At 38.7% G+C, this 21,422-nt stretch overlaps 1 pseudogene; it reads right to left on the minus strand.

The window, feature by feature from the left end:
- Positions 1 to 780: 780 nt before the first annotated feature.
- LOC129404348 (60S ribosomal protein L11-like) lies at positions 781 to 2,081 on the minus strand (annotated as a pseudogene).
- Positions 2,082 to 21,422: the final 19,341 nt, after the last annotated feature.

Raw genomic sequence — 21,422 nt, forward strand, 5'->3', positions numbered from 1 at the left:
TGGCATAGTGCTTATTTTCAATTACTCATGGCTCATCCATTGAATGGCCTGTGAATAATATTGTGGATATTCAAATGGTTCTTGGCTGAAAACAGTTTCTCCATGCCTGCTGCAGCTGATGTAAGGTGGAAAGTAAATCCAAGATTATGAGGCTATCTAAAGATTTCTCCAGAGAAATCAAAGTTTAGCATGGAGATTAATTCTTGGGTAAAGACTAGGGGTAGTCAAAAGTATATCTGGAAGAAAACTGAAATTATAGATCTTTGAAGAGAGGAAAGAAGCAAAGTTCAGTTGAACAAAGGCATCTAGGCAGGGTGGCTATATTAGATGGGGTGGAAAGGAAAACAGGTATGACCAGAATTTATAGTTATGTCATTATTTTTTGAACTTTATGAAAATAACAGGAAATTAATAATCATTTAGTTCTGAATAATAAAATTCATGATGACAATTAATGATGGCCCAGAAATTTCAAAGTATCTCTAGTGGGAGATTTATCATGCTTAAGAACCACTGGGCAAAATACTGAGGACTTCTGAATGTCAGCATGTAATGTCAGAATACCCTCAGGTTTTAATGTATAAAATAGTACTGTTTTTGCTTTCCTATTTCTTTTAAGTAGACATGCTATAGACTTGTACTTTTCTCCATAATGCTTACAACATAGTCATGTGCAGCATTTAGTGTGATTGAATTCAGTTAAGAGTTAAATCTGATTTATCAGACATCTGGTGCATGTTGTGTTAATCTTAGTTTATTGCTGTTTATAATTATCTTTATTTATGGCACGTTGGGATAAAACTTAGGGGGCCCATGAGGTTCATCAAACATCTGGAATAATTTTCAAAAATTTTGGAAATACTAAAAGACAAATTTTCTGCCAAACACCTCTTCTTATCCCCTTTCCCCAAACTTAAAAAATACATATATTTTAGATTTTAGAGAACATCAATTCCATATGCTTTCAATTTCTTATAATTAATATCATCTAAGTTTAAGAAAAGTTATTTGGCATTCAGGAATACCATTTTTAAACAAGCATATTTATAACAACTCAAAAATGACATAAATATATTGAAACAGCAAAAGGATAAAGTTTTGATGGAGACTGATTGGGAATTAAATTTGGCAAAATAATTTTTCCATGCTATAATGTCCTATCCAACTCCAGTACATAATCTGGAGAGAATAAATTGGGTTAGTTAACATAAAAAATAATTATCAAACTCTCTATTCCAAAATATATATTTTCATGGAGAAAACATTGATAAACCAACTTTCATCACATGCTCTATAAATCTTTTATATTAGGAATTTTTTCTACCTTATAGTTAATAATATGTTAAGAGAATTTGGGCAAACAGGAAACTGTGAGACCAATAATAATAGAAATCTGCGAAAGAAAATTAATTTGGTAATTAGTTAATTATATGAATAAATTAGTCTAATTGAGATTGAAAAGTACCTGCCTAATTAAATATTTAAACACAACACAGAGCTAAATGTCCCCCCTCCCCTGTAGCAGCCATAATTCAAACAAAACTGTATTGGCTTTTTTAATAGAAACAGGACGCTACTTACCAGTAAGATGATCCCATCACCCTTCTGCTGGAGCCAGCCTATGGCCGCCTCTCTGCGATTCTGTGTTTGGCCCCAGTGTAGTCTGCCATGTGTTTCTTCTCTGTGATGCTGAAACCTAACTACCCAGCACCACATAGAAGTTCAGATCATAGATACCAGTGCTTTAATTCCTAGTGAATGTCTTCCTAGTTCTCCAAAACAAAATTTCCGGGACCTGGAAAGTTATTTTTCATAACTTGTACTCCTGCACCTTCAGCCCTTTCTCCCAGAATTTTCCTGCTTGACTCCATGGACAGTGCAGTGGACAGCAATCTTCTCAATTCTCCTGATGCCCCTGGCTGTGTGTCTAGCCTCAGAGAACACTGTTTCATCCAGTGAGCTGTTCCAGCACCTTGGCTGAGGAGGTCAGTCTGTCTCCACTCTCCTCAATTTAGATGTTGAGGCAGTTTGTGTATGTGAAATTCCCACAAGGGGTTCACTCTTTCACCCTGATCCTACATGATGACCAGGAAGAGCAACACAGAGCTACATCTACCTGTATATATCTCTATCATTTATCGTTATGACCCATCTCTATCTATCTATCTATCTATCTATCTATCTATCTATCTATCTATCTATCTATCTATCTATCTACCTATCTATCTATATCTCTGGAGGATCCTCCAAAGTAGATTTCAGATGTCCACCTGAGCTGGAAGTTCAAGGAGGTATTGCTGTTCAGGTCCTGCAGTGCCTGCCTGGAACCTCCCGAGTGATACCTAGCATAACTCTGTATTCCACATTGAACTTGGACCTGGAGTATGCTAGGCTTGCTACCCATAAGCACCGTGCTTCCTCCTAGCCAAATGCTACCTGTTTATTTACTCCTATAAAATCTACCACAGAACTTAGCCTGGGGTGATTGAGTTGAATGAGTTTTTTTTTTTAACTTTATTTATTTTATTGAATCACCATGTGGAAAGTTACAAAGCTTTCAGGCTTATGTCTCAGTTATAAAATGCTTGAACACCCATCCCTTCACCAGTGCATATATCCCACCACCAAAAATCCCAGTATACCTCTCACCCCCTGACCCCCCACCCCCGCCTGCGTAGCTGATAAATTTCACTTCACTTTCTCTTTACCTTGATTATATTCCATATTTTAACACAAAACTCACTATTGTTGTTGGAGTTACCCCCCAAAAAACAGCCCTCCTGTAAAGGAAGCATTTGATAATTAGTTTTCCATTGCTGAGAAAGAAGAGATATGTCTGTTGCGGCCACACGTGGTTTGGGATTTCTGTATTTTAGTAACTAAGTCCAGGGAGATTTATGTCAGAAATTTCATCATTTCCCTTCCTGGGGCCACATGGAGCTATGGCTTAGTTCACAGTCTAGAGACATTTCTGCAAGGAGCTGCTGGTACCAAAAGTAGTCTAGCTGGCCTCCGGATTGTGGTCGATCAGCAGCAGAGAGGCCGCACACATGTGCGGCCACCCGGGTTGCATCTCGGCAGAGAGCGCTCCAGTATCACCCCCATCCTGAGATCACCCTCGAGTCCCACTGTTGCAAGTTCGTACCTTTTTCTTTTCTTCCCGTGCCTTCAAGTTCATACCTCTTAAATGGTCCTTATAAGATGGTGGATGCCACGCTGTCCTTCCCCGAAAAGGGAAAAAAAGCCAAGAGAGAAAGACCTTTCCCCTCCTCGGCCGGCATGGGGCTATGGCTTAGTTCACAGTCTAGAGACTTTTCTGCAAGAAGCTGCTGGTACCAAAAGTAGTCTAGCTGGCCTCCAGATCGTGGTCGATCAGGAGCAGAGCGGCCGCACACACGTACGGCCACCCAGGTTGCATCTCAGTGGAGAGCGCCAAATGACAGGTTTTAAAAGTCCTTTTTTGAAAATGATTGAGGAAACTTTTTCCCCAGGAAATGATTTTTGAAAGTTTGAAAATATAAACTCAAATTTTATTTAAGAGTAAGAGGTTATTTCACTATCTAAAAGCTGTTAAATATCATTGATATGCAAATATGAATTCAAATGAGGGACTTAAACATGTTTTTTTTATTAGTGAATCACCAGGAGGTACAGTTACAAACTTATGGACTTTCATATTTGCATTTCAGTCATACAGTAATCGTTTACATCCATGAACTAGTGCCATTCTTTTCTCACCTTTTTTTCTTCACCTTTTTCTCCCAAACCTGGTTTAAACATTAAAAACATGCTTAAATCAGGCCTACCCTATAATCCTTTATGGCTTTTATCAATATTACTCAATGTCTTTAATGAGAATGTTTAATATTGCTGACGGAAAAGAAAAATAAATTTGAAGATGCATATCAAGAGTCTATAAAAGTTAATCTTTAACCTAGTAACTCTATTGTTAATAAATTTAACAAAAGAGAAGTTAACTTGAAATGGAAAGAATTAAATAAAAAGATATGGTAACAATTTAAGTGTTCAAATTAGAAAATAATAAAATATTATATTTGACATGTCATTTATTACATTTTTACCATAAATAATATGGCATACAAAGGAAGAACAGTGATTTTACACCACCAATTTCATAGTTTCGAGACAATATCAGTGGCATAACTAAAATATCCAATAGTTCCTGACTTTATTTTTGTATACAGTATATCACTGTATCACTGTCATCCTGTTGTTTGTTGATTTACTCAAGCGGGCACCAGAAATGTCTCTATTATACTCAGCCCTGAGATTTTAGCAGCCTCTCCTTATTCGTCTTTACCAACAATTGGAGGCTCTTTCAGGGTCAGGGGAATGAGACCTGCTATTTTTACTGTTTTTGGCATATCAAATATGCCATGGGTAGGTTGCCAGGCTCTGCCATGCGGGCAGGATACTCTTGGTAGCTTGCTGGGCTCTCAGAGAGGTATGTATATATCTGTTAATGTATTTTGCATATGAATACGCCATGGGGAGCTTGCCAGGCTCTCCCAAGTGGGCAATAGATTCTTGGTAGCTTGTCTGGTTCTCCAAAAGGGAGAACTAGGCTATTAGATTCCAAGAGCTTGGTTTTATAGTCTCCGGATGTTGGCCGTTGATGGGATTACAAGGCACTGGGGGCAGTCTCTGGGTGTGACTGCCTAGCTACTGGAAAATGGGGAATCTGGGTGGAAGAGGCCCAGTTTCGATCCGAGCAGCCTTGGAGATCTCTACCCCGGGTCCTGCACACCTGGGTATCCAGTATATACTCAATAATAAATGGTCACTATTTTTCATATTAAATCTGTTAAACTAATTGCATGTAATTTAATAAGATATAGATATTCTTGGGGCAGGAGAGATAGTACTGTAAACAAGGTGTTTGCTTGTATGCATCTAACCCAAGTTTGTTCCCTGGCACCCCATATGATCCCCTGAAGACTCCAGGACTTCTAATCCCTCAGCACAGAGTTAGTAGTAATCCCTGAGCACGGTGGGGTATGGCCCCCAAATTTTTTTTTTAAAAAAGGAAATTATTCAGGAAAATAAAAAAATAAAGCAGACTTTTCTCATCACTTGTATCACTTATTGCCGGAGGCCAGCTCCGGAATGAAGACCACCGACTCAGAGATGATGTGTTGACCAGCAGCTATCGAGGCTGAAGGCCCCGTTTATTCTCAAGCAAGCAGTTTTATATTATTTGCATACCTTGGCCCAGGCACGTAGCCAAGTCCAAAGATGTTCTCATGGGTCAGACATATTTTGTGTTTGTCTCAAGATGTTCTCATTAAAAATACCAAGTCAAATTATTCCCAAGGTTACTTAGAGCACGAGGAGTATGTACGTGCAGGATGTGCCCTGCTTATCTTGCTGGTAGGTTTTACCTTCAAGGCCCCTCTTTCAAGAGGCCCTCTGCACAGGACTCTCCCAAGCCCCCAGTGCAGGTCATACAAAGTTCATTGTCCCACGCTGGTCTCTAGTCTCTAGTCTATGTGCTCCAAGCAATCCCACTACAACTTATCATCCCATTGTTCATTGATTTTTTTTGAGCAGGCGTCAGTAATGTCTCCATTTGTCCCTGTTGCATGCTAGTATATCCCAATAACATCTGCTTGCTCCAGGAACATGAAGAGCCTTAAACCATTCATTCAGGGTCTTGATGAAGAAGTCTGATCATCTTGTAGGTGGGCGACCATGTCATCTTTTGACGTCCCATAGAATCCAATCAGTAACAGCTCTAGTCATCTAAATCATCTCTAAATCACGTTACGTGTCCAGTCCATCTGATTTTCGATGCCTTGGCAAATGAGACAGCATCCCTAATTCTTGATCGTTGATGGAGGTCAGAATTCCGGATTCCTTCTCTCACTTGAGTGATATGTGATACTCCAAGCATAGCTCTTTCAATTCCTCTTTGGGATACCCAAATAACGTACTCATCCTGTTCTCGTTGGATGCTTCCGATGCCGGTGTACATGCATAAAATGTACAAATAGTCATTTTAGTCCTTCTTCGTTTTGGCAGCCTAGTTTAGCCCTGAGATTTTATCAGCCTCTCCTTGTTCGTCTTTTCTCATAGTATCTGAAAATGACAGTTACACTGTGAGCTTTAGCAAACAGGAGTTTTAGAGGAATATGTGGGCAACAGGAAAGTCACATTCTCTTGATCTCAGGGGTTGGGCTAGTCCGCTACTGAAACCCCCCTAGATCATGGAAATTTCATGAAAGTTATCTGCTTTGGAAAACCAAGCCTTCAGTGTTTCAGTTCTGTCAGCATTTTGCAGTAGATTGAGTCATATGAGATTGTCAGCTATTAGGTTGAGCATATGAGACTGTTATTTTTGTAAGTCTAAAGTGGCTTGAGATTGGCAATTTCATAAGATGAACCCTAATAGTTTTTTGGACACAGTGGCTCTCAGATAGCTGAGCCAAAACTTAAGGTTTTTATGTTGGGTCCCATCAGAAGCAGACACCAAGCTGGAATTCAGTATGTAAGGTTTCTATTAGGGGAAATGCCTGTATGAAAGGAAAGAGGGAAAGCCTAAGGGAATCATTATAACTTGATCCCAGTCTGATCCTAAGTAAAATTTCAAGAGAAAAAAAGAGAGGGAAAAAGTTGGATGCATAGATCCTAGGCTGTCATGTGGTCAAATGACTCCAAAATAGGAATCCCTGAACTTCTAGAAACAAATCACTGTCAGGTGGTAGACCTCAGGAAGCATGATCTTGGCACATGCACAGGGATAGATTTCAGAGGTTTCTTTTGTGTGTGTGTGTGTGTTCTCAGTAGATAATAAATTTCAATGTTCATGAAAAACAAACTAGTCCCTGACATTCCATTTGCTCTCAATGGAACAAACATCTCCGAATGCAGCAGCTATGTGTACCTGAGTCGAGAACTCAACATGAGGAATGACTTGGCACCTAAACTGCACAGGAGGAAGATAGTAGCGTGGAACGCCTTCAAGAGCATCAAAGAAGTGGTTAAGAAAATAAAGAACCTCCGGTTCTGGGCACATCTTTTCGACTCTACCATTCTTCCTGCACTAACATACGCCTCAGAGACCTGGGCCCTACAAAAACATGAGCTATGCTTGGAATATCACATTTCACTCAAGTGAGAAAAGGAATCCGGAGTTCCAACCTCTGTCGACGATCAAGAATCAGGGACGCTGTCTCACTTGCCAAGGTGTCAAAAATCAGATGGGCCAGACACGTAATGAAATTCAGAGACGACTGCAAAACTAGAGCTGTTACTGACTGAATTCCATGGGATGTCAAAAGACCGCTTGGTCGCCACCTATGAGATGGTCAGATTTCTTCATCAAAACCCTGAATGAACATTTTGAGGCTCTTCATGTTTCTGGAGTGAGCAGATACCATTGAGCTACACTAGCACGTGACAGGGACAAATGGAGACATTACTGGCGCCCGCGCAAGCAAATTGAAGATCAACAGGATGACAAGTGACAAGTGACAAGTGACAGTAGATTATGTCTGGAAAGGGTGGTCCACTAAGTTCATTTCCTGGAAGCCACATAAATATTCAGAAATACAGGCGAGACTCTTTTCAGCTTTGTCTCCATAAACTGACATTTTTTTTAGACTCTCCTATTAGCCCTAATCCAGGGATCTTGTTCATCAGGGCCTGCCATTTCTAACTTTTATGTGAGAAAGTAGGGGGTCAAGAAAAGAAATAATGCTCCTTTCTATCCTGGATATCTCTGGCTCCTTTTGCAACTTGACCCACTTCTTCCAGGGCTTGGCATGTCAGGAGGAGTCCTGCTTTAACAAATAAAATGAGGATGAGTTCAGTATGACAAAATCTGCAAGAATAAAGGAGATCACAGGCTTGGAATAACCTTTTGTATAGAATATCTAGCTTTTTTCTTTTCTCCATGAAGGGGAACACTGAATCCAACTGCTAGGTATATAGTTCGCAATCTGTTATAAGAACACAATGATAGTAAAATTAATAAATGCAAAGTAAAACCTGTATCTTAAAAGAGCTTAAGTGCATTTAATTTTTTAATTATTGAAATGTGAAATAATTAAGGGTTAAATTTGTAAGTAAGATGTATAGATGTGTGGGTAGAAAAAACCAAAAATTTCGCATTGAACTGTTTTTGCTATGAATGTTAAAATATAGATCAAAGTTATTGAGGTAAAAGAGATAGAAAACTGTTCTAACTCTTAGTTCTTCACTAAGGATAAAATGTATGTGTAAATTATGAACAAGACGTTAACCAAGTGATCTGAGTAATTTTATTCCCTAATACAGTCCAGATATTTTCAGGGAAATTTTTAACTGTGATCTTAAAAAGCACATGCAAATTAAACTTACATTTTTTAAAAAGAGAAATAGAGAAAAAAAACCCTTAACATAAAAGCTAAAAGGAGTTATGAAAGTGAACTTGAATTCTTTGTCTTGAAAAGGAGAATAAAATGATCCACATAAAGCATCCAGGAGATCTGGCAAACATGCCTTCGCACGTTCCTTACACAAGACCGTCTTACACAATTCTTCCATTTACTCATGGGCTCATGTCTGCTGGCCACCCATGCTCCCTGAAGAGAGCTTTGGCACTGGATTCCATCAGAGGCTTGATGGATGATCAGGGACATCACCAGGGAGGGAGGACTCTGTCTTTGGCTTCGTTTAGAGTCAGATGTGAAGGAAAGAAGTGTAGTAGATTTGGAAACTGTGTTGGAAGAAACTAGAATTTATTTTTAATCTTTGAAGTTCCAAAGAAGAAATAAAACCTGTAAATATGATGATGACATGATTGGACTAATTTGTAAGATAATTTATCAGTACATGGGAACTGATTGTTCAGCTCAGCAGACATGGGAGGCACCTAGGAAGGACAACAGCATTTTAACTTCTCCATTTGGGAGTTCTTAAAGAGAACTCTGGTTCTCCACGTGCAACTGGAAAAAGAGAAGTTAATCTTCATCCTAGGCTTTGTGACACAGCTAGATTTTGATGTTGGAATGAAACCTCCTTAGACAAGAAGCTATGCTTACATTTTATTCAGGATGTTAAAACCTAATAGTATCACAGGAGATGTAGGTCAACATTTTGGAGGGGCTCATGAAATTCTTTTTGTCTATGCTACCATTAGTAAATCTGCTAGAGTTGACATCCCTAAGAAAGGTTTTTGTGGGGCCGGAGTGTTAGCACAGTGGGTAGGGCATTTGCCTTGCACACGCCGACCCGGGTTCGATCCCCGGCATCCCATATGGTCCCCCAAGCACCGCCAGGAGTAATTACTGAGTGCAAAGCCAGGAGTAACCCCTGAGCATCGCTGGGTGTGACCCAAAAAGAAAAAAAAATAAAGGTTTTTGTGGCATTTCTTTATTTCTTGTGTTGACTTGCCACTGAATTTATACTTTTGTCTGCTGTATTTGCTGACTGCATTTTTGTGACTATATATTTCTATTTATTTCAAAAAAATTCTCAATAGATCATGCAGAGACCACATGATGTTCCAATAATACTATGTTTTATCAAATTTAATAGAAAGATCTTTAACTGACATTAAATTTATGGCTATAGATCAGAGTCAAGGAAAATCTGCAATTATTTTAATAATAGAAAATAGAATAGATTTGTTGTGGAAGGAAACTGGGGACATTAGTAATAGTAATTGTACTCTGGTGAAGAAATGTGTGTTGGGATATTATATGACTTAAATCCAATCATGAACAACTTTGGAACTGTGTACCTAATGGTGATTCAATTAAAAAGGATTTAAAAACTAAGTTTTGTTGATATAGAACATCTTATGCTGGATATAATGGTAGATATAAAATCATATTATTTATAATTTATGCCCTTGTTACTTTCAGTTTACATAGATAGGGAAAGATATACCCAAATGATTTATTAGTAAGTATAAAATTAAAGTCTTAAAAAGTATTTTGAATGGTTTGGAAAATCTAGAGAAAGTGAGAGATTACTTACATGTGTGGGAGAATTGAGGCTCTTGTTTAAAATAAGGGAAATGATTTAAGACAGGAGATACCATGAACAAGTCATGACATATTAGGAGTTTCAGAGTTTCTATCAGAATAAGAAATGATATAGATTAGCTGGAGCTAAGGCGTAAGACTTAGTGGAAAATAACACTGGAAACAGAATATGGGTCATGTCATAGGACCCTGTTAATGCTGTGGAAGAGGGATTGGGATAGATAAAAAGCCACGAAATGTTTTTGAGTAGGTAAACAGTGTAGGAAGAATTATGATCATATAATATATTAATCATTTGCTATAGGTCCCTCTCATGTATGTGAGCTGGTATATCATTATAGTTTTGATTGGACATTCCCTAAGAATAAGTGATGTTGAGAAGTTTTTCTTATGGTCATGGTATGTCTTTTATGTCTTCTTTGGAGAAGTGTCTAGACATTTTTGTCCAATTTTTTTCCCCACACGTGCTAGCTAAGTGTCTACTGATTTGGTGCTAGGGGACCCTCCTGGCACTACTCAGGAGAGCAACTGGACATGGGTGAACCCAGGACTTCTGCATACTAAGCTGTGTTCAGTCCACTGAGCTTTTTCTCTGGCCCTTTTTTGTATTTGTATACCCGCTGTACTATTGCTCCAGCCCTCTGCTTGTACTTTCATTTCTGTGAAAGATCACAAAAATAAGGATGAATGGGAATATAGGAATCTGGGTAGGGAGCAACAGAGTCAGAGATTTATGGAGCTAGAGAGTTAACAGAGGGAGTAGGGTGTGCCAATCTGGGTTGGACCCCAGCATATGATCCCCTGAACTTCTCCAGAAGAGTCTCCTGAGCACAGATCCAGGAGTAAGGCACTGAGTACAGTCAGATGTGGCCCAAAACCAGAGAGAGAGAGAGAGAAAGAGAGAGAGAGAGAGAAAGAGAGAGAGAGAAAAAAAGAGAGATTTGTTTCTTTACCAATCCTAATAGATAACGTATGTGGTGTCTTCATGCTCATCTCATCCAGGTGGCAGAATAAAGCAAGATACTTCATTGTGATAACATATAAGATATTTTGTACAGCATTTATCCACAAGAAACAAACATTAACATATACTAACTGTTTATTGGTAAAGACATTGTGGGATTAAGCTTGCATATATTGTTAAAAAAGATTTTATTTTCTTTTAGGAAAATTTTAAGACAAGATGTCTAGATTAAAGCAAGTCTAATATGCATTAAGAATTATCTGAGAAATGTGCCCTTAAGGGTTGGAGATGTAGGATTGGGGATAAGGCACAAACCAAGTTGGATCCCTGGCATCACATATGGTCCCAAGCCCAGAGTAAGCCCTCTGCACTGCTATGTCTGTCCCTAAAACAAAAAAAGCAAAAACAGAAATGCACTATGCCATGAGGTAGGAGCACTAGTTGTGGCAGTATAAAAACTACAGAACTGAGGCAGTGCAAACTGCTGACCAATCAGCTAGGGGCTAAAGACCCGAGGGTGTACCTTTCTCCTGAACCCCAAAGAGCTACACCATAAAGGAGAGAGAGATCAATGTGAATGCCCAAAAATGACTACTGAGACTAGACATTGAACCTCAGTGACATTTTGATAAAGCAGGCAAACCCTTCTCCTCCACTCCCTACCATCAGAGCTTAGTTACTTCAGCTGCCACAGGTACACTCTACAAAACTACTATGAAGAAATGGATTGTGGCTCTATGGTTGTGATCCAACAGAAAAGGATCATCCACATGGCCACCCACTGTGTGGAGTTCGTCTAAACAAAAGTTCCGGTGATTTGTGCAGACACACTGTGGCCTATACAGGACCTTCCCCAGTGTCATAAGAGCAAAACCTTCATCCCTGCCAGAGCCTCGGCTACAATCACCTACCCTCTAACTTGGGACCAAATTTGAGAGGATGATAGAATGTACAAGATAGAGAATACTCCTCCTTTTACTAGAAGTCTAGGTTAGCTCATCTCTAGAACACAATACCAGGGGCAGCAGATAACCATTTCTGGACATAAAGGAAAATCTGGAACCACAGTCATTGAACTCAGACAGAAACTAAATCTAGCCATGAGCTGAGAATAGACAGAATAGTTTCATGCTCATTCATGTTGGTTTTCCTCACTCAGGGCAGAAATTGAGGGAAACCCACAATAGATCAATCCCTTGTCACTCAAACATGGAAAACAGAACCAAAATTCCAAATCAAGAGCTATAGTTCTTTCTACTGGAAATGAGAAGCAAACACTGAAACATCATTATTTAATTATCAAAAAGTCAATGATAAGAAAAAATACTAAAGGATGCTAGAGAAAATGATATAACACACAATGGCACTTTGCTTAGGTTATTACCAAATTTCTCAACACAAATTATACAGGCTAGGATAAGGTAGAATGATTTACAGTTAGTATTTACAATTCTAAAAGATAAATGTAAAGCCAAGAATATTGTATCCTGAAAAATTATTCTTCAAATATTATGTGGAACACTCAACACCTTTATTGCAAACCACAACACCTAATCAGAGAAAGAGAACAGAAGGGAATTCCCTGCCATAGTGGCAGGGTGGGGTGGGGGGAGATGGGACTGGGGAGGGGGGGAGGGATGTTGGGTTTACTGGTGGTGGAGAATGGGCACTGGTGAAGGGATGGGTTATCGAACTTTGTATGGGGGAAACATGAGCACAAAGATGTATGGATCTGTAACTGTACCCTCACGATGACTCTCTAATTAAAAATAAACTAATAAAAAAAAAGTGGCGGAGCCATTCCTGAGCGTCCATTATCCCAGAGGCACAGAAACCAATCTTTGATCGCAGTGGCTGCTGGTAGATACACTCCTGGACTGTGAACTAAGCTATGGCCTTGGGCAGCCCCGGGAGAGGAAGGGTTTTTGTCCCTTGGCCTTTTCCCCTTTATGACAGCATGGCGACCACCACCATTCAGAACCAATTGGACAGAGAGGTAGGAGCTTGCAGTGATGGGTCGCATGGGTGGCGGGGCAAAACCGTCCCTGTCTCCTGCCCAAATGAGACCCGGAGCGGTCACCCATGAACAACTCCTCCACTGCTGAACAGCCATGACTCCAGAGGCAGACAAATCAATCTTGGAATGCAGCAGCTGCTGGCAAAAATACTTCTGGACTTAATACCTGAATCCCAAAACTGGACAGCCACTTTCGTGACCATGCAACATTATATGCTCTTTGTTATTGACAATAGAAAATATATGATCTAATGATGCCATTCTGACAGGTCTGACTGTTGGGGGAAAAACTCCAAATAATGATAGTATGTTTTCTGTCAAAAATTAAATGTAATCAAAGTAAGGAGAGAGTAAAGTGAAAATTATCTGCCACACAGGCAGAGAGGGAGTGGGAAGGGGGTTGTGCTGGGGTTCTTGGTGATGGGACATGTGCACTATTGAAGGGATGGTTATTTGATCATAGTATGACTGAGACTTAATCCTAAAAGCCCTGTAACTGTTCTCATGGTGACTCAATTAAAAATAAATAAATAAACTATTTTAAAAAAATATTATGTGGAACAAACAGTTTCCTCAGTAAAATGAAAGTTAAAGATTTTTATCACAATCAAATTTTTCTTGCATTACAAGAAGTATTAAAAGGAGTGGTTTTCAGAAGAAAGAAAAAGACAAAATAATATAAAACCTTAAGTATAAAAATAAAGTAAAGGTAAATACAAAATCAGAAAAGAAGAATAAGATGAACTGAAAACAAAATATTATAGGTGAATAAGAATAGGACAGAATAGAATTGTCTAAAGATAATCAAAAGACACAGAGAGAGAAAGAGAGAGAAAGAGAGAGAGAGACTACATGAAGTATAGAAAAATTGATACAGTCTTCATAGTCCTGAGCATCACTGGACGTGACCCGGAATCCAAAGAATAAAATAAAATAAAATCTCATTTAAAAACTTATGTGTGAAGAAATATATATATATATATAAAATATCAGAATTTCAAAAATAAAATCTCAATAACCACCATTAATAGGAACTCTGGTCACTAACCAAAGTGACATAGTATGACTAATAGATTTTTAAAGCATAATTCATAGGTATTATACATTTAAAAACCCACATTAGATCTAAGAACATACAGTGAATGACTGAAGTATTTTAAGACAATCATACAGAGAAGAAAGCAGAATCTGCTATACTCATACCAAGAAAACCAGACTTTAAGCTAAAAAGGTAATAAGAGAAAAAAGGAATAACACTATGATCAAGAGGACGATCGGCAAGAAGACATAAATGTAATTAAGATGTACCAAAAATATATACTTAAATATATAAAACACTTATTCACAGTCATAAAACAACATTTATGACATCAAAATTATACCAGTAGTGCATCCCAACACATCACTTATATCAGTATATTATCTGGAGAGAAAACAATAACTTTACATGAAGTCATCAAACAAATAGATTTCAGAGATAAATATGGAAATTTTTATTAAAAAATAAATCAATGTACATTCTTCCCAAATGAACATAAAATCTTCTCAAGGATTATGCACAAATCAAAAAACAAATCCCAATTAATATGTAAAATAAATAATTATATTAAGTACTTTTTCTGACCCAAGTGCAAGGAAGCTAGAAATCAAGTACAAAAAGAAAACACCAAAAAACTCAAACATGTTGGGACTGGAGCAATAGCACAGCGGGTAGGGTGCTTGCCTTATGCACGGCTGACCCGGGTTCGATTTTCAGCATCCCATATGGTCCCCTGAGCAGCACCAGGAGTGATTCCTGAGCGCAGAGCCAGGAGCAACCCCTGAGCATCACCAGGTGTGACCCAAAAAGCAAAAATATAAAAATAAAAATAAAAAACATCAAACATGTTAAGACTAAATATGTTTCTGAATAATTCTTAGGTAACTTCAGAAATAAAACGAGAAATTAGAGAAAGCAAAATGGGGAGGAGGGAGATGTCAAAGGACTGACGCTCATGCTTTGCACAGCAGAGTCCAAAGTGGAACTCCTGGCACCATGGTCCCCAAACACAAGCGTGAACATTACAAAAAAAAAAGCAAACAGGAAAAAAAAATGAGAGAAGATGCTCCCACATTTTCTGAAGCTGATGTTATAATGTTCTTAAAATTCAACGAGACCAATATGTCTCATAAAAATAAAACATAAAAAATCTCCAACAAGATCTTGTCAAAAAATCACATCATTCATCATGACCAAGCAGGAACCACTCAAGGGATTGTATGATATATGCAAATTAATTAATGGACTATGCCACATTAATAATAGGCCAGATAAAAATAATAATGTCAATAGTTGCTTTTTAAAAAGCATCTGGCGAGATTCAATACACATTTCAAATAAAAGCTTAATAAATTGGAGATAGAATAAAAATAACTCAACATAATAAATACTATGTATGACAAATCCACAGCTAATATCACTCTCAGTGTTAAAAACTGAAATTTTTCTCCCTAATATCAGTAACAAAATAAGGACAAGTATTACTACTTCTGTTCAACAGAGTATGGAAAGACCTATTCAGACCAATTAAGAAAGAAAATATTTCTTAAGCCAAGTTGAAAAAGAAAAGCTACTACTAACATTATTTGCCAATGACTGTTGGCATCCTGTTGCTCATGGATTTGCTCGAGCGGGCACCAGTAATGTCTCCATTGTGAGACTTATTGTTACTGTTTTTGGCATATCGAATATGCCACGGGTAGCTTGCCAAGCTCTGCCATGCGGGCGAGATACTCTCGTTAGCTTGCCAGGCTCTCCGAGAGGGGTGGGGGAATCAAACCCAGATTGGCCGCATGCAAGCCCTACCCGCTGCACTGTCACTCTAGCCAACGACATGATAATATATATGTATGTATATATATCCTTAAAGATATCACCAAAAGTAGAATTATAAACACAGTAAAATGATAGGATACAAAATCAATACAAAAGCTTATGCACACTATATGCAAATTATTAGAGAAAATAGAAAACTTTAAAATTTCATTTAAATTTTCAACAAAGTTAAATTTTCTTTATGAAAAATACTATGGCATTGTTAAAAGACACATAATACACAAATTGAGAAACCCACCCTACTAGCTGTTTAGACTTATACTGTATAAATATGTACAGATTACTTGAAGCAATTTACATATTCAGTGAATATCTATTAAAATTTGTAAGGCATTTTTCAAGGAAATAGGAAAAACAATTCTAAAATTTAATGAAAACACACCAAAAAAAGTCCTGAAGAGCCAAAGCAATTCTGAGAGTGAAAAAAAGGGAGGCATTATTTTTCCTGACTTCAAACTATGTAACAAAGCAACAGCAATCAAAATTGTATGATATTGGAACAAAAAGACAAAAAGTCCAGTGGAATCTAATAGAAGTGATAAACTGATATTTAATTCACATCAAAAAAGTCAAAACTATACAATTAAGAAAGGCAAGCCTTCTCAATAAGCAGTGGGAGAGTGGAGGGAAGGGAAGAACCAGGGAAAAGATGGGGGTGGGGGAATGGAAGGGAAAGGAAAAAGAAAGGAGAAGTGGAAAGGGAAGGGGAAGGGAAAGGGAAAAGAAATGAACAGGAGGGGAAGGAAAGAGGAAGAAAAGAAAGGGAAAGGGAGATCAGTAACATTAATCATGTTTGATTTGTTCCAAGAAATAAAAGGATGGCAAAGGAAAAGGATGAACAAATAAACTGGTTCAATATTGAACACTGCACTGTAGCACTGTTGTCCCATTTTTCATTGATTTGCTCGAGCGGGAATCAGTAACATCTCCTTTGTGAGATTTGTTACTGTTTTTGGCATATCGAGTACGCCATGGGGAGCTTGCCAGGCTCTGCCCTGTGGGAGGGATACTCTCGGTAGATTGCCGGGCTCTCTGAGAGGGATGGAGGAATTGAACCCAGGTGGGCTGCGTACAAGGCAAACATTCTACCCACTGTGCTACCACTTCATAAGCTGTAGAATATATATATATATATATTTATGTATACAAGACATTTATACATTTTTTATATATATACACACAAAATATCTATAGTTTTAGTTTTAACTCAGCAGATCCATACGTTGTCACCTGTAATTTTATGTAAGTATAGTGAAGCAATCATAGTTATGGAAGTGAGAAAAAGCAACTTCCCAAAGCAATCATCTATTGATCTCTAACCTCCCTTTTGGGGACCCTGCCCCATTGTTCCTATTTGTACTCTGGGACAGGCTGCTGCCCTCGTGGAGCAGTTAAAAAAATTCAGTGTAGTCATGGACTAATTAAGAGAACTAAAGGGTAAATTCTAAACTAACCTACTTTATGTTCTTACTATAACAAATATCAAATCATCATAGCCAAATAATAGCCATATTTCTGAAACAGAGACTTTCTCTCACACACCTCTGGTACAATTGTTCTTGTCCAGTGGTTCAAATATTGAATAATTTAATTTTCACTCGATACTCTATCTACTACCAAACTACTAAGAGTCTATTCAACTGTACAGCAGTGAAGGGACTTCTGTTCATGTGTCTGATCTATATTAGATCCCAGTCAAATTCATTACACTGTGAACTCAAGCACTGAAGAGTTGTTGAACAGAGAGATAGGAGTAGCTTGAGAGCACCAATGGCTATGAACACACACACAGAGGAATATTGCTTACAGATAAAATACTTTCCCACTCATCACCAATCCCCAAGCTTCTTTCTGGGCCACGTGATTCACTTAGCTTCTAGTCCACTCCTGTAACTGTCAGAATATGAATAGTTGAAGTTACACCAGGAAGTTTGGTGCGATGTAAACAATCACAGGGCTCAGAGAAGTAGAAGTAGAAGTCCAGCGGGAAGTAGCTGACCCAAGTTCCATACATAGCGACCCAGAGGGTTCCCTGAGCACAGAGTTGGGAATAAGTCCTCAGCACTATTGGACATGGCCCCCCCATATTGAATCAATAAACACAAAACATTATGAATATCTGAATGTTATCGCCCTATGATTTCTGTGCTATTTTTTGCGGGGATGGGAGGTTGGTGGGGCAGGGCTGAGGCATGGTCCTGGCAGTTGTTTATAAAGGAATTGTTGTGGATTTTATTCCCTTAGTGTAAAAAAATTGACTGAGAGCCATAGCACAGCAGGTAGGGACTTGCCTTACACGTGGCTGACCCAGGTTTGATTCCTCCATCCCTCTTGGAGAGCCCGGCGAGCTACCTAGAGTATCCCGCTGGCATGGCAAAGCCTGACAAACTACCCATGGCATTTTTTGATACACCAAAAACAGTATCAAAGTCACACAATAGAGACATTACTGGTGCCTGCTTGAGCAAATCGATGAACAATAGGACAATAGCGCTATGACAGTGCGACAGTGCTACAGTATATATATAATATATATATATATATATATATATATAAACCTTTCATAACTGAGAAACCTCATAGGCATCTAAAACATATTAGCCCATTTTGTTGACTGATATGGAATTTCAATTTGTATTTAAGTGGTAAAAACAAATTCTAAGCATTTAAAAATTTATAAAAAGTTTATTGCGTGGGTTAGGTCAAATCTGGTGGTCTTCAGATTTTGCTCATGACACTGTTTTTACTTTGATTTTTGGTTTTATTTTTATCTTGTTTTCTGTTTTCTGGGCAACTCCTAATAGTGCTCAGGAAATCCTTCTGGAGGGGCTCAACATACCATAGATGGTGCCAGGGGTGGAACCGAGGTCAGTCATGTGCAAGGCAAGCAACCTACTCACCGTACTCTCTGGTCCTTGCTCTTTGTTCTGTGCTCAGGGATTACTTTTGATGATGTTTGTGGGATTAGTGCCTCGATAAACTAGGTTGACTGCATGCAAGGCAAACACCTAACTCTTGCACTCTCTCTGGCTTTAATTTTTCTATTCTCAATGGCGGCAGCGGCAGCAGCCACGCGGTGAGAGCCACCCTCTAAGACCCCTCCACCAGGAGGTAGGACTTTCTTTAGTGACGTAGCCTGTAGGTGATCCTGGGAGGGGAGGTGTTCCCGGCGCGCCTTCCGCCCAGAGATGAACCAAGAGCCGCGGCACGAGAAGCAGAGCCTCCCGCCTACTGACTGTGATCCTGAGGTCTCCTAACCCATTTTGGCACCAGAGCAGATTCTTGCAGCCATGCATTTTGACTGCGAACTGAACTACAACCTCGTGCAGCCCGGGAAGGGATTTTTTTCCCTCTCCACCCCATTTTTCTGAGCGAAAATGGCGGCAGCGGCAGCAGCCACGCGGTGAGAGCCACCCTCTAAGACCCCTCCACCAGGAGGTAGGACTTTCTTTAGTGACGTAGCCTGTAGGTGATCCTGGGAGGGGAGGTGTTCCCGGCGCGCCTTCCGCCCAGAGATGAACCAAGAGCCGCGGCACGAGAAGCAGAGCCTCCCGCCTACTGACTGAGATCCTGAGGTCTCCTAACCCATTTTGGCACCAGAGCAGATTCTTGCAGCCATCCATTTTGACTGTGAACTGAGCTAAAATATTAGAAACCCAAAACCGCGCGGCCGCGAAAGCGAAAGCGGACTCAAAGTCTTCACCTTTACCAAGGAAGAGAAATTATTAGATGATGCTTATTCAGCAGGCCTGATTGTTGGGGAAAATTTCCAATCAACAATAGTGAGTTCTGTATGGAAATATGAAATGTACTCAACATATAGAGAGAATAATGGGAATATCATCAGCTACTTAGATGGGGGGAGGGGTGGGAGGGGGGTGTATTGGGGTTCTTGGTGGTGGAACGGGTGCACTGGTGAAGGGATGGTGGTTTAATCAGTATTTGACTGTGACTTAAACCTGAAAGCTTTGTATGTTTTTTTGTTTTCACGGTTGTTCAATAAAATATTTCTTTAAAAAAAAAAAAAAAACAAAAAAAAAAATTTTTCTATTCTCAACAATATAGTGTCTTTGTTTGTTGGGTAAATAGAGCTATATGGTCCTCTACATACATAGGACAACTGATAATAGATAATTTTTACTGTTTTGGAAGATGTTTTTAATATGTTATTGAAAACCGATTGTGTTTAAAGATTATAGACTCTTCAAAAATAATTTTACTAAAATTAACATGCAGCTTTGTAAATATTCTTTTTTTTTAAATTTTTATTATATCACCATGTGGAAAGTTACAAAGTTTTCAGGTTTATGTCTCAGTTATACAATATTCAAACACCATCCCTTCACCAGTGCCCATATTCCACCACCAAAATCCCCAGTATACCCCCCGCCACAGCCCCCCCAACTGTATAACTGATGAATTTCACTTCATTTTCTCTCTACCTTGCTTACATTCCATATTGCAAAACAAAACTCACTATTGTTGTTGGAGTTTCCCCCCAATGAAGACAGCCCTACTAAGGAAGCATTTGATAATTGGTTTGTCATTAAAAGATTGTATGTTTTCAGTTTTTAGAAAAGGTCGAGCGGCCGCTGACGGCTTGGATGTGTTCCAGCCCCACAACCCGGAGCCGTGTTAGTTGCTTCTCAGTGTCTCCAGGGCTCCATCCGGAGAAGGTGTGCCTGCTGTACCTCCTCCGTCTGGATCCCTAATGTTGTTGGCCCGGATTCGGGTCCGGAGCATTTCTCCGGCTGCGTTGCTCACCAGACTGCCTCCAGCTTTGTAAATATTCTTTAGGATATATTTTTAAGTTTGTCAAATTATATGACATTTTATTTTATAATATGGAGCTGATATTGCTTTATTACTTTAATTTGAACTATGCAGTTACTAATTATTCAATAGATTGAATTATTTAAATATTGTTATATCTGTCCTTGTAATTTCATTATCAAATATGTTGTCTGCAGTTGACCTAAGATAGTTGAAAATTATTTTTATATGCTTAAGTAGTAATGCTTATAAATAGTGAAAGAAAATATTAAATGCCATAGAAAATTATAGAGTTTTAGACTAATCTATATACATGTATAATGTAATAATTTAAAGTGAATAAAAGGTGAACTTTCTAGTAACAAGTAATGTTGGATGAAGGAAAGATTTTCCACCATTTGTTGGATGGAGAAATGATGATGAGAACAGTTTTCTTCAGACATTGGATTGGAATTTATGAAGTACCAAAACACATGGCAGGAGAGAAAGACTAGTCTAAAGAACCATTGGGTGTGTAGTTCTTTATTATTTTCCATATGCTTCTGGCTGATCATATTTGTATTCCTTTAAAGTATTTTAGCCACTGGAGGTCTCTGTTTCTCTGTAAAATCCTAGTAAGATGAGTATCTGTTATTATTTATATAAAGAACGCTCCCTAAGTACCATTGATATTGGATAATGGTGGCAGATGGACTATATTTCTACATTTAGTAGCTAGACAATGTATGTAGTGTCTAACGAGGTATTTTATTAACAGCATTAAGTTTAAGCAGGAAAAATATTTGTGGTCATTCTAGGGCA

The sequence above is a fragment of the Sorex araneus genome, chromosome 4, assembly GCF_027595985.1.
Source record: "Sorex araneus isolate mSorAra2 chromosome 4, mSorAra2.pri, whole genome shotgun sequence".
NCBI classification, from domain to species: domain Eukaryota; kingdom Metazoa; phylum Chordata; class Mammalia; order Eulipotyphla; family Soricidae; genus Sorex; species Sorex araneus.